The sequence below is a fragment of the Emydura macquarii genome, unplaced genomic scaffold (assembly GCF_026122565.2).
Source record: "Emydura macquarii macquarii isolate MOO-44397 ecotype Brisbane River unplaced genomic scaffold, CSIRO-AGI_Emac_v2 contig_318, whole genome shotgun sequence".
Lineage (NCBI taxonomy): Eukaryota > Metazoa > Chordata > Testudines > Chelidae > Emydura > Emydura macquarii.
Window position 1 is genome coordinate 5,154,404 of NW_027130455.1, and position 13,452 is coordinate 5,167,855.

Genomic DNA, 13,452 nt, shown 5'->3' on the forward strand with positions numbered 1-13,452 from the left:
CTGTCTAACTGGCCCTCTGAGTGGAACGGGAAGCATTTCATAGACTGCTACTATGAAGGTCCTGTACTTCAATCTTTTACCTAGCAGCCTAAATTTGGCCTCCAGGACATCTCTCCTATCTTTACCTATGTCACTGTACCTACATGAAGCACCACTACTGATTCCCCCCAGCACTCCACATAAGCCTGTCTCCATGTCTCAAGAGAGATGCAACCTTCGCAGTCAGCAGGCAACCCACCATACAGTTCTTCCAATCACCACAAACCCAGCTATTTGTATTTCCAATGATCAAGTCCCCCATTACTACTATCTGTCTCTTCTTAATCTCTAGGGATTTCCCACCTCGGAATGGTATCTTCAGTGTGAGAGGATACCATGATATCATCTGGAAAGAGGGTCCCAACTATGGGATCATTGCCATCTGCTCCACCTTGATTTTCTCCTTCCCCGAGACTTTCATCCTCAACAGCACAGAGGCTGTCAGATTGGGGGTGGGACCATTCTACTGTGTCCCAGAAAGTTTAATCTCTGCGTTTCTGTCTTCCTTAGTTCCTCCAGTTCAGCCACTCTGGTGGCATAGAGGAGTTTTGATGCCTGATACATCTCTACAAAAACTGCAGGCCTCATGGACACATAATCTGTTTTCTCTTCGGAAGCTGTCTAAATATGTGGTGATGCTGGAGGAAGGATGCTTGTAACAACTACACTAGGTTGGTGTTTGGCCCCCTTGTGAGACTTTTCAGGGGCTACTTAACATCCCTTCTGCAATCTTTTGATTTTACAATACATACTACATAATACAATGAAAATAATGCCAATTGCAATATTTTAGACAATAATTCATCCTTTTAAGCCAATTTCCATCCAGGAAGGTATAACTAATATGTTATTACTTCTGCACATTAACCTGGCAAGGGATTGTTCTACCTCATCAATTCAGTTATCCATTTTATCAGGTGTAAATCCTCTCTTTTCATTAGCTGTTTTAGTTCTAATTCAAGTGGGAGTATATATATATATATATACACACACACACACACACACACACACACACACACACACACACACACATGAAATGTTGGTATACTTTATATGGTTAGATCTTGAAACTCTGGATCAGCAAGAACAAATCTTTTATTTTCAGAAACAGGAACGGGAAATTTGCTACATGCGCAATTGATGTATATACCTTTGATCTCACATTCCAATTGATCATAAAAATGTCTCTTGCAATTAGTTACCACGCAGTATTGACCATCTTCACCATAGGTCACACTCTTTACAAAAGCCTGTCACTTACTTAGCCTGATAGGGCATGACAACTGGCTTTTTTGGTACCCCTTTCTTCTGGCCACATAACAGTGTGTCACTTCAAATATGTGTTTTCAAATGTACTGACATTCCTGTTCAGAGTAACAGACCACTTGCATGTTTTTTTCATTTTTATGTATCTTGGTGATATATTATCAGAGGAGGTACATCGATGTATTCCTTGTAAATGTTGCCTTCCAGATGACCTACTGAGTGGACAGCTGCCAATTGGCTAAAGACATCCTCATTTGGATTGAACACAGGCTGCATGTAAGAATTTTGCCACAATACAATTTTTTAGTTGAATAACAAGTCATGATTAGGTGCAGTGTCACAGACCCCATGTTTCTAATTGCTCCTAGTGGCAAATTCTGACAAGAATTCAATCAAGTGTTGTTTCCTGTTACATGTTCATGAAAACAGTACCACTTATCCTTGATCAATGTGGGACCTTTTCCAATTCTAAAAATTCTACCGTGTAGTGATAGCGTTCAACACATTTACCATATGCATAACAAGAAATTTGCACTATTTTGTACTCATTGCTAATAAGCACTAATCTTATCCACACAGAGCACTGAGATGAAAGAATCTGTAGGAAAGTAAAGAGTTAAAAGCCGGACAAATGGTCAAGCCTAAGCTACAGGGAACGGGGTCAAGGCAAGGGCAAACACTGTTTCTGTTAATTGATGTGAATTCTAGTTAGAGTCTGTTATCACTTTTCTTTTCCTCCCTTCCTGGCCATCTGCACAGGGGATGAGACTGACATAATAACTATCACCACTCCTGCACAAGGCCTTTGGTGGGAAGAAAGCATTATTTTCCTTTCCCGCCTGGCATGCTTTTACTTCAAAGAATGTTAGTGTAAAATTAATAGGTTTTAAGGTGATGTGCCTGTATGGTAATCCTGCAAATAATAAACAGGGGTGGGTATAATTGTATCTATTATGTAGTTGTTAATATTCATTTTATAGGTGTCAATGTAACCAAATAAGGGTTTATGGGGAGTTGCTGGAAATGTATACATTTACATACTGTTATGGATAAAAGGATTGTAAAGTAACCCCTTCGTCGCTCACTCGCGGCGTTGAGGTGGAACATGCAAGCAATAAAGGGTTCCATCTCCCCAATCCGCCCCCGGGACAACCTGTTTTGTTATTTCTAACAGAATCCACCTTGGTGTATTTACAACAATTACATTCACCCAATATGCCAAATTGACACAGTTAGCATGACAGGAATGTGCATAAATTGAGCGTGATTGATTAATACTCCCTTCCCCCCTGCCTGCCCTCCCCCAAACTATTAATTATAGGAAAGACCTTTTTTCAGATTGTCAAAGGTGACATGGTTCCATCCACTTATAGCTTATAGCTGAGGGTTACATTTTTGCCCATTATGCCCTTTAATCTAATTTAATAGTGCTTGCTAGGGCTTGGCTTCCTGGATCAGGCAACAATAGAAAGTCCAACCTGCTTCACCAAGTACAGAAAGAGAGAAAATCCTACACAGGCATTTCCAACCAGCAAAGCATGCACACACAGCAAAGGGATGTTATCACATCAGAATAGCCACGAGTCTTATTCCCAATTTCCCTGAGCTGAGTTTTATGTAAGCAATAATACGCAACAGTGCGTACATTGCACTGGAATGGGACAGTCTGAACATATTGTGAGGCTGAAAAAAAAAAATCAAGTGCTTGTCTCACCTCAGAAGTGCAAATGTCACAAACCCCCACCAGAATTCTTTCGATGGATCACAAGAAAAATTTGCCTTTCAATGGAATCACACACAAAAAAGGCCTCTCTAATATTCACATTTTTTATAAGATGTGTTCCATGTGAGATTTCATAAAGCTGGACAACACACTTTGCAAAAGAAAGTGTAAGAAAATATGATCTCAAGGTATATTTGAACTGTTAATTATTGGGCGTTGGCTTTATGATGTCAGTGTTAACTCAGCCAAACACAGTGGATTTTAGTAACTGTGTACATCATAATGCTGCAAAATACATCTTGGATTTTTTGGAGGGTGGGGAGAGGGGGATTTTACGATTTATGTTCATGGTTATGATGCACAACTATGACATATAGCTCTTCTCCCTCAGATATAAGGTCCCTAGGAAGCCAGGAATAATGGGGGAAATGATAGCATTTTCAAAGTTCACAATCAGATTCAGAGGACCTTGTGAAAACGCGCCATGCAGCAATCAGAACTAAACTCTGTGTACCGTACTGTATGTTAATCCACTAGAGCCCTATATCCTAACATCTAATGTTCAGTGCTTTTTTATCCATAAAAAACCCCAGCATTATTAGGTACTTATAAGAACATTTTCCAGAGAATCATACAATTTTGTGGGTCTGAATAAGCAAAGCACCTTTGTTCTTATATCTCTTTTTCCACAAAAGGAAAATCTAATCTTGGGTGAGAATTGTTTTTGTGAAAACTGTGCATTTTCTCCTTTCATAAAACAGATTTTTTGTTTTACCATAACAAGAAAAATTGCTCTCTGAATCCTTATGAAAATGTCACTTTTTGCATGTGAGCACTAGAAGCAGGAATTGATAGTTCTGCTCAGCTCCAATAGATACCAGTAAAGTGAGCAGGCTAAAATATAGTGCATTTGTTGCAACAACAAAACAGGATAGAAACAAAACGAACACACTCTTTCAGTTACGCAAAATGAACAGTCAATTTTGCCATTTATACAAATAACTTCTTTCAGTTCTACCCTTGATGAGATTTAGAGATAGAAACCAAATTTTTAAACTGATGCCACCATTTTTCTGGGTCCAAACAACAGTTGTACCCACAAATTATTTACAATTTTCCATCCACAGTTTAGGGCACATAGATAATAAGTACCCTAATTGACAGATGACTTATCAGTGACTCAGACATCCAAGTGACTTAAACCGCAGGTACAAAATTGTGCCTGGAATTATTTCCACCTGTACATTTGCACCTGCAGAATTGGAGGCCCAATTTACTATGCTTTTGAATTTGACACAAAAAGTCAACTATGCATGCATACTATTCCAGATGGTGACAAAAGATTTACTGTCTGTTGTGGAATAAAACGGAGTGTGTGCAGAATTTCAAAAAGACCAGAAGATTAATCTAGCTAAGCATCCAAAAGTTCACAAGCTTATCTGAAATGTAACCAAAATGTCTGTATTCTAGGTAAATCAGAATTTCCACGAGAATAGTATCATTCATGACATTTTTAGTACTTTCTGGTTCCAGCCGGTTCAGAAATATTCCCTCTCATGGTATTGCAAGTGTTTCTTTTGCTTTAGCCAGAAACAAAAGTGAAGAGAAAGCAAAAATTAAAAGGATAAGTGGATATACCTGATTACATCAGAATAATGAAAACATGATAAAGCTGGATGATTCTGCTGGTTCAATATGGCTGAAGAATGTCATAACAAGAGGTGAGAAACGCATAGACTTTTGACTCATTTTCATCCAGTTTTGTTTCTTAAAATTCTGGGTCTATGCTGCAAACAGCCACTCCTCACATGATATAGCTGTGAGATGACTGGTTAAACTCTGCAGAGAGATTTAATGGGAGTAATGGCTGCCTTAAAAAAGTCAAAGTGCAAGTTGCCTTTTACCAGGCAGTAGTTAGCCCCTCAGTCAAGAAAGCATCTTTGTGTGTTAACACCATTACTAATTACCATCCATCCTCAAACATTCGTTTTCAAGGGAGATTACTAAGAAAATAGGGTTGTAGAAAATACAACATCCCGGGATTCCACAGATTTGCTAGATTCCTATCCATCTGGTTTCTGAGCTGAGCACAGAACTGCGACTGTATGAGAGTGATATTTGAGGATCTTCTCCTTGTCATGGACCAGAGGAAGGGGTTTGGTTCATGCTGATTCTATCAGATCAAGAGCTTCGGATACCATTGATGGCCATGTTTTGTTAACTCTCCTTATCTATACATCCATGGTTTTCTACACCACACATCACTGCAGAATCTCCTCCCAAGTAAGTTAAGTTTGCAGGGCCATGTCCCCCATGCACTTCATAAAGGCCATAAAGCCAGTGAAAACAAATTAGCTTTGACCTGACCCTTATGGATGTGATGCTAGTCAGAAAGGGCAAACATGAAGAGGAGTGGGCGGATGCTGTGTCTGCACCTATTATGGGGGTGTATGTTCACTCTGGCAAAATGTGTTAAAGTTTAGGGGCCTCACTGGATCCATAGTAACACAGTGTTTCAGATAGCAGTAATGGCTTGTAATGACTTTTATCATCATTTCTCACTGGGCAGGGGGCATACTTCTCTTGCAGGACACTCCCCTAATAACTATCCCCTTTTACATGTCTAGGTGATTGCAACACACTTTGATTAAGGCTACTTTCGATATTTTTCCAGCAACTTCAGCAGGAAGCAAAGGTGAGCAAGATGTGCTAACCATGCACGGCTTTCTACACATACTGCTGGGTGCTATTGAGATGAGAGGGGGCATCTCTACCATGAATGCAGTTATCATGGACTGATTCTCATCCCAAACCCCACTGCAGAAATTACGATTGGCTGGAATGTTCATAACACCAGTTTCAAGGCTCTGTACAGCCAGCAGCATGGTGTTCTCAGAAAACATCCCTGTCTTTGGAATTCATGGTAGTCTGCCAAACTGAGTTTGACAGGATTTAGGATGTGATGTATGGCTCATTACATTTGCTAGCATTTGGTTGATTGGCTTAGTTTGGAGTTTGATCACTTTATGTTTGATTTGATTTGGTTCGGTTTGTTCCAATTTTGGTAGTCAATTTGACATGGGGATTGTCCAAAAATGAGTTTATGTCTGTAAAAATGAGGGTAGTAATGCCTGAGAGGTAAAAATTGTAAAGCTGAATTTGTTCATATTTGTAAAGAGCTTTCAAAGCACATGCCCAGGTTTTCAAAGGAGCTATGTTCCCACTTGGGAACCCAAACAAATGGCCAGATTTTCAAAAGTGCTCAGCATCCACATTTGTGGCCAGATTTTCAAAACTGCTCAGTCCCCATTTTTCTCTGAAAATCTGGCGACAAATGAGCTATAAAAAGAGCTATATAAATACCAAGTACAGCAATAGCTGATAAATTTGCTGACAGATACTACGGTTTTCCCATTCTAATTATAGTTAAAATCGGTGAGGGAACTTTTGGCAGATGCTACTTTTTTACTATGATCACTATATTATTATTATTATCTTCTTAACATTTTCTTCACTGTTTGTAAGTGACATTCATGGGAGCTGTGTTTTTAGTTTTTATGCCACCTTCTGCTGACATATGTCATTTGCATGGGTTACAAAATAATGAAACAAAACAAAAAAATAATTTTTCAAACACATTTTGTTAAGTTCTGGTTTTTTTCACGTTCTTGCTGGTCATTTATCATCACCTCCAAATCTAAGACATAAAAAGAAGTAGGGGCAACACAGAACGGTTGAGGCTGATGGTTTAGGGTGGCTATAATTTCACAGAACACCATCATTAAGTTAGAAGGGATACGCTATAGTGGAACGTTTCTGAGAAATGCTATGTGTTTCCAGTTTCCAGCTATGGGTGGGGAGATGAGTCAGCACCTTTTCCCAATTGAAGTTTAGAAAGGTGATCCTTAGGCAGACATAAGGGAGTGACCATAATGATGAAGACTGATGAATACGAATGCGTGACTTGGGCCTTGATTCTGCTTCATGATCTGTACCGGCAGACAGCTGCCAAACACCTACATTCAGGCATCACACAGGCCCAACCTATTCAGATGACAGTGCAAGATTAAGTTTTGTCCAAAGATGGTCGAGAACATCGGCTATAGCATGGGTGATAATTCAAAGCACAATCGATCTTTTACTATCTATATAGTACACCTACCAGCTAATCTTCTACTCCTTTATTTTACATCCACTCAGTACTCCTAAAGCTTTGATTCTTGGCTTGCAGAAAATACAATGAGAAATCATCCTGAACTCTCTCTAGGAAGCCCTGTGTGAACACAGCTCACATTTTTATTAGTATTCATGCATTTTTTGGCTAATTCCGTAAATCCTCCAAGAAACAACTTATAAAAACAGTCACATATTTATTTCTACTTAAGCAAGAACACACTTCGGTGCTGCTAGCAACCCCTCTCAAGGCATAGAACCATTACTCAAAGATCTTTTTAGAAGTTTTGAATTTTTAAAAAAGGAAAAACAAAATAAAAAAAAAAATCTCTATCCTATGAAGCTCCAAAAATTTCATATTTTTTTAAGTTTACCTGCACCTCATGTAGAGTTATGGATTACAAATGTCCAGAAAATAGAACTCCGTATAGATGCTACCATTTCCAACTGGACTCTTTTCCTGTTGTAAAGTGCTAAGAAGAAGTTGATAGTACACATTGAAGCAGCTCCTAATAAAGTGTCATAAAACCGATGTGCAGAAGAAAAAACGTGAAGTGTGAAACTCTCATCAGCATAGAACTAGCAGTCAAGTGTCCTACTGGACATTCACTCTGTGGAATTAGGACCTAAGTATGGCCAGCCTGGCAGTTTTCAATGTATGGTTTTGTGTTGTAAACTATGAGAAACTGCTGAAATGATCTAAGCTGTTCTGAAACTAACAGAAAGTGTAACCTGCAAGCTGTTTGTAGGAGCATATGGAGAGAGCAGAACAACAGTGGGAAATTATGCAGTGTATTCAGAGGAATTAAAATCTATGTTGCAGGCTGGATACAGAAAGACAACAATATTCAGAAGAACTCTTTTAGCAAAGTCACCAAGACAATCATCTCAGTTGCCTCAATGCAGGCTCGCAGGGAGTATTACAAATACGTATTTTGTTATACTGCCTTGCATTAGCCACTTACAATAACTGCTTCAATGATTAATCTAGCCAGGTAACTTTCCATGTGTTATTTCTGTTCATCTGGGCTAGACTCCCACCTCATTTTTCCATATTGCTCGCATATTTGCCCCTGCCTGATAGGTAATTTTTTATATAGAGAAAAAGAAAAGTGTAGCTTATACCATCACATACAACACCATGCTTTTCACCTCTATCTTCACCCAAAAGCTCTTTACCGTTTACAGACTCTCCCCCCAGCATCCAAGTCAATTTGAATTCATTCCAATACTATCAAAATTTACTTTGCAGATCAATATTTCATGGAGTACAAAACTAGACATTTTCTGAAATCCACATAAATCATACCCACTGATTCCCCAATAGACTACCATGTCAGCAACTTATTCAGAGACCTCAAGCAAATTTCCTACTCCTGACTTTCCTTTAACGAATCCATGTGGACAGTCCTCTACCAAGTTACGCATTTCTTAAAGTTATTTAGCCCTATTCTTTTCCCTCATTGATGCTTCTCTCATCTTCCTAGCGGCTGATTTCCTTATTATTCCCATGATTTTATCTTAAATATTGGGCTATCTTTTGCCAAAAGCCATCCTACTTTCCTAGCACCTCCTAGCAAATTTCCTAGCAAATTCTGAGATATAATTGGCTAGCTTGCTTTTCCACATTTCTAATATCATTCTTACTGTATCTGCTCTTATTCATAAAGCCAAATTAGCATCACCCTTCAGGAAATTTTATTCCGGGCTACAAAAGGTGACCTTCAGATTCCTTATAATGAAAAACAAGACAAGACTGTTCATTGTGGTTCTCCAGCTCATCTGTAGCTATCTTTCCACTTGGATCTTGTACCCTAGTAGCACTGTTGAGTCTTTGCAAGAGCATTTGCTATATATGGATTTAAAGAACTGAATGTTGATGATTACTAGATTATCTCTCATTTTACTTTAAGAGCTTTAGGTTTCTTTAAAAACTGTTTCCGTTTCTTATTCTTTCTTCCTGATTTTCCTCCTCCTCTTCTCTCATACTGTAGGTGTCTAATACCTTGTCCTCTTCACTATCATTTCTTAATTCGTCTATTTTGTTAAACCTAAACTGGCACACACAACCTTTTTTCTCAGAGTACCCTCTGATCATTGTCAGTCCTCTGTCCTTCGCACTGGGTACTTCTATCATCAGTAGTAAACAAGTTTATTTCTAGATGCAGAAGAGACAAAGTTTGTTCACTTGTTTTTAGATTAATTCAATACTGGGCGGAAAAACTATTAAAAATGAGTTTGAGGTATTTACAAATTCCTGGAGTCATTTTTGTAACACTGTAAAATAATAGCCTAATTATTGCTAATTCCTTGGGTATTCACTATAATAAATAATAATAATCATTAACTCATTTATCAGTAATACAGATTGCCATAAGTACTTCTGGGCCAGTTCTACTATAATTCAGCAATAATTAATTGCATGCATCATCATTAATTTTAAAACATTACCCAAATTTTTAAGTGTCTGGAGTTCACCTCAGCTTTTGGGACTCAGTGAACAGAGAATTTGCTTGTAGAGATATTACCTCAGGGTCTGCTCCAAAGTCCATTGAAGTCAATGAGAACACTCCAGTGGATTTAAAAGGGCAGATCCTTAGTTAGTCGATCAAACAATATTAAAATAAACATGGAAGTGTTCTACAGTAATTTTAAAAAAGAAATAGTAAACAAACATAAAGAATATATGGCAAATTTCTGAAAGTTTTCAAAGACTAGAAAACTTTGCTTTTAAGTGGACACATTAAATCATGTCGCTCTATGTTTTTAAGCAGTTTCTGTGATCAGGGGAAGTAAAAAATAAAACTCTGAATAAATACACCAGGCCTAATGGATGCTTTTCTTTCTGAGATAAAAATCTTAGAAACACAATACCCTATTGCATGTTACAGGAATACTTCCCAGTTCATTTTCAAGCCTGCTCATAAACGTTCCACAAAATCCTTTTATCCAACTGCCTTTATCAACAGAGAAAGAATCAGTGCATCTTTATGTAATTTCCTCTGCTTCTCAGGCTGACAATTGCTGGAACCTGTTTCAGGCACAGCTCTTGTCTAAGTCAGAGGGTATTTATTTATCCGAAAGCCAAGCAACATTCTGAACTTCACCACAACTCAACTTGCAGTGCATTGCTGCAGATTTTCAGTGGGCACAACAAACTGTCAGATCAACACACTGGGTTCTCCTTTTCTTCAGCCTCAACTCTGAAACCTCCAAAACGCCAGAAATGTGCACGTGCAAAGATGTAGTCCGCTTCCAGCACATTTACTTGCTCTAGCCATCTGACATCTCCCTTCAACAACTAATGCTCGGCAATAGTTTGCCATGCAGCTCAATGCCTGGCAGGCACGCCGCAGAGCACGATTATTCCTGCTCCAACTTTTTGTTCGGATTATTTTAACCGCGTTCGCCCAGAGAGACACCCCCACCCCAGACCCGCTGCCACCCCGGCGTTGCCTAAACCACAGCAGGCGCTGCCTTCGGAGCTGCCCCGCTGCCTTGTAAACCAAATCACTCGAAGGCACTCAAAAGTCGAATCGGAGCGAGTGAGGGGCTGGCTAGGGGAAGGGCACTGGCCACTTACCGCTGCGGGGGGGAAGGATCCTTCTCTCTCTCTGTGCCCCTGGCTCTCAGGCTCCCATCCTCCAGGCAAGCACGGCTCGCTGCAAGGGAGCTCAGCCGGCGGGGAGCAGCGAATCTTTGCAAACAATCCCGAGGGAGCCCCGCGGCTCGCCCTGGCTCTGCTGCGCTTACGGCTCAGGCGGTGCAGGTGCAGGCATCCTTTCCGAGCCGGAGGCTGGCTGGCTGGCTGGCTGGCTTGGCTTGGTTTGGCTTGGCTTGGCTTGCGTCTCCCACCCCTCCCGCCAGCCGGGACTTTGCGGCCGGGGCTCCGGCCGTCTCTGCCGGCCCCTTGCTCTGGAGGTGGTTATATGGGGAGAAGCGGGGGAAGCGCCTCCTCTGGCTGGTGTTTTGCTGTGCTGCAATTTCTCCGCCAATGTGTTCGCTCTGCCCCCCCGCCGCCGCTCCAGCTCCGCCTCTGACTGGCTGGGTCCTCTCCCGGCGAGCGGAGTGTGGGAGAGCGCGCGCGTGGCTCTCACCCTCCCAGCGCCTCGCGGCCTCGGGGGGAAGAGGTGCGTTCAGCGCGAGGCACCCTTCGCCCGGGGCGGGGGCGGGGTTTACAGCTATTCCATTCTCCAGCTCAGCGGGGAACAACCCGGGCTGCCGCTGCCGCCGCCGCCGCCGCCGCCTTCCTCGCTCCTAAGCGCGCCGGGCTGCCTGCCTCCCCCTTTGCCTCTCAGTCTGAAGGTGCATTGCCCAGGTGTGACTGGGCAGGCTGCTGCCAAGTGCTGCCCCAGCCGCCCGGCCCCTCCTCGGGTTGCTCCTTCTCTTCACCAGCGGCAGAACTGATCAGCGCCGGGAACAACCGGATCGGGGGGTTAACACGGCACTCGCCCCTTCCCCCTTTTCAGTGCTCCTGCGGGTGGCTCTCCCGGTCCCCTGACCTCCTATCGCATCCCATGTGCAGGGTCCGAGCCCAGCAGAGAAGAGGTTCCCTACAACAACCCTCCTGCTGGAGCCAACGAGAGCAGGGTTAGCCTCAGACACCCGACTCTTTCTCGGGTTGTTTTTTTTTTTAGATCACTGTGGCTGTAATTGGAAAAATAACACAGGCAGTAAATCTATAGGATGGCAGCTTTAGTGCCATTGTTCTGGCAGCCCTTCCTGTCCCTTCCCTCTCTCTGATTCATTCTCTAATTCCCTTGATTCAACTGATTTTAATTGAGCAATAGTTAGATAAATGACGGTGCCGCTCTTACCCCTATATATTTCTTCTTGTGGGTCCCTATTGTGCCTGGGTTTAACTGAAATGTACTCCCCTTTACATTAACATGTGAAACTGCAGGACTCTCACTCAAGTCCAACTCTCCACCCCCTTTAGAATACACAGGTGACTCAAACCAGTCTCCAGCAGCACAGCAACTTATTCTGCTGGCTTCTTTCTTCTCTGCTCGGTGGTCTGACTGGCTCCTAATTGGCACACAGAGTCACATGCAGCCTGGCTTCGAGCTCGATGCCTCCCAATGCCGGGACTGTATGCTTCATTTTGCAGCTTTTCTGTTAATTAAAATTAGCCTTTCCTACGTTCCTCTGCTTCTTCTCACTCATCCATATGTGCAGTACATACTCCCACTCTGTGCTTTTAATGGCCACCCTTAGGAACTATGCTGATTTTATTCCCCTTTTTTTTTTCCTGTGGCCAACACAACGTTTTGCTTTAACATTTAATGCTTCCTTGCCCTTCTATACTTTTTATTTCGTTTTTGCCTCTTGCTAGTAATTCGGTTTTTTCTTCCTTTTTTTCCCCTCTCTTCCTTATGTATTAACTGAATGATGGTTGTCTAACTCTTGAGCTTTTCCTCTGCTTCAATGACTCCACTTCGGTGATTAATACTCACTCTCTCAAACTGGGTTTGGTGCGCAAAAAACAACCTACACAACTTTTTTTTGTTTGTTTTTAAATTTTGGGATGCATGCATTTTCTGTGCAATTGGTAAAAGGCAGCCTCTGTATTTGTTTTAGATTTGCATAGTACTAGTTTTAAATCAGAGCTAGTAATGTGGTTTTCTTATGGATTTAATATTTTATATTGACCCCTCTATCAAGATGAGACATCACTGGTGAGTGGCACATATCTTTATACACTTGTGTGGGCTTGTATATTGCATGAAAATTTGGCAGAGGATCTGCAACTCAACATTCCTGTGGAATTAATTCTGTACAGAAATATCTGTGAAAATTTTCTTAGCTAATATCCCTTGTATTGACTTTTTAAAAATATTAAATGTGCTAATTCTTCCTGATCTTCTATAACTACATTAACTATCCCAATGAAAAGAGTATGAATGAACCTAGAATTTAGACACATATTTTTATCTGAATTTACTCTTTCTTACAAGCACAATATAGCATTGGTTCCCATAACTGTGGCTGGTTATCTGGAACTATTTCTATGAGCAAGTGATATTGCAACATTACATATCAAAACTTCTCTTCATTGACTCAATTCACAGAATATTATCATCTGGTCATTATCTCCAGTGTTACTAGGTTACAAACCAGCATTTAATCATGAGCCAGAAATAGTGACTGCATTAATTCTGATCTTATGAATAACTCATGAGGCTCCATTTCTCCATATTTCCAGTGTCAATGTTAAAACCAGAAATATTTTACTATTTTTTAACATACTG

The 13,452-nt window shown here is 41.0% G+C and overlaps 1 long non-coding RNA gene across 1 annotated transcript in view; it reads right to left on the bottom strand.

Moving 5' to 3' along the window:
* Positions 1–10,997, bottom strand: part of LOC137165771 (uncharacterized) — a 75,877-nt gene extending 64,880 nt beyond the window's left edge. Inside the window, exon 1 of the long non-coding RNA XR_010923488.1 lies at positions 10,785–10,997. This is a non-coding gene — a long non-coding RNA (uncharacterized lncRNA). The remainder of the gene's footprint in view (positions 1–10,784) is intronic.
* Positions 10,998–13,452: the final 2,455 nt, after the last annotated feature.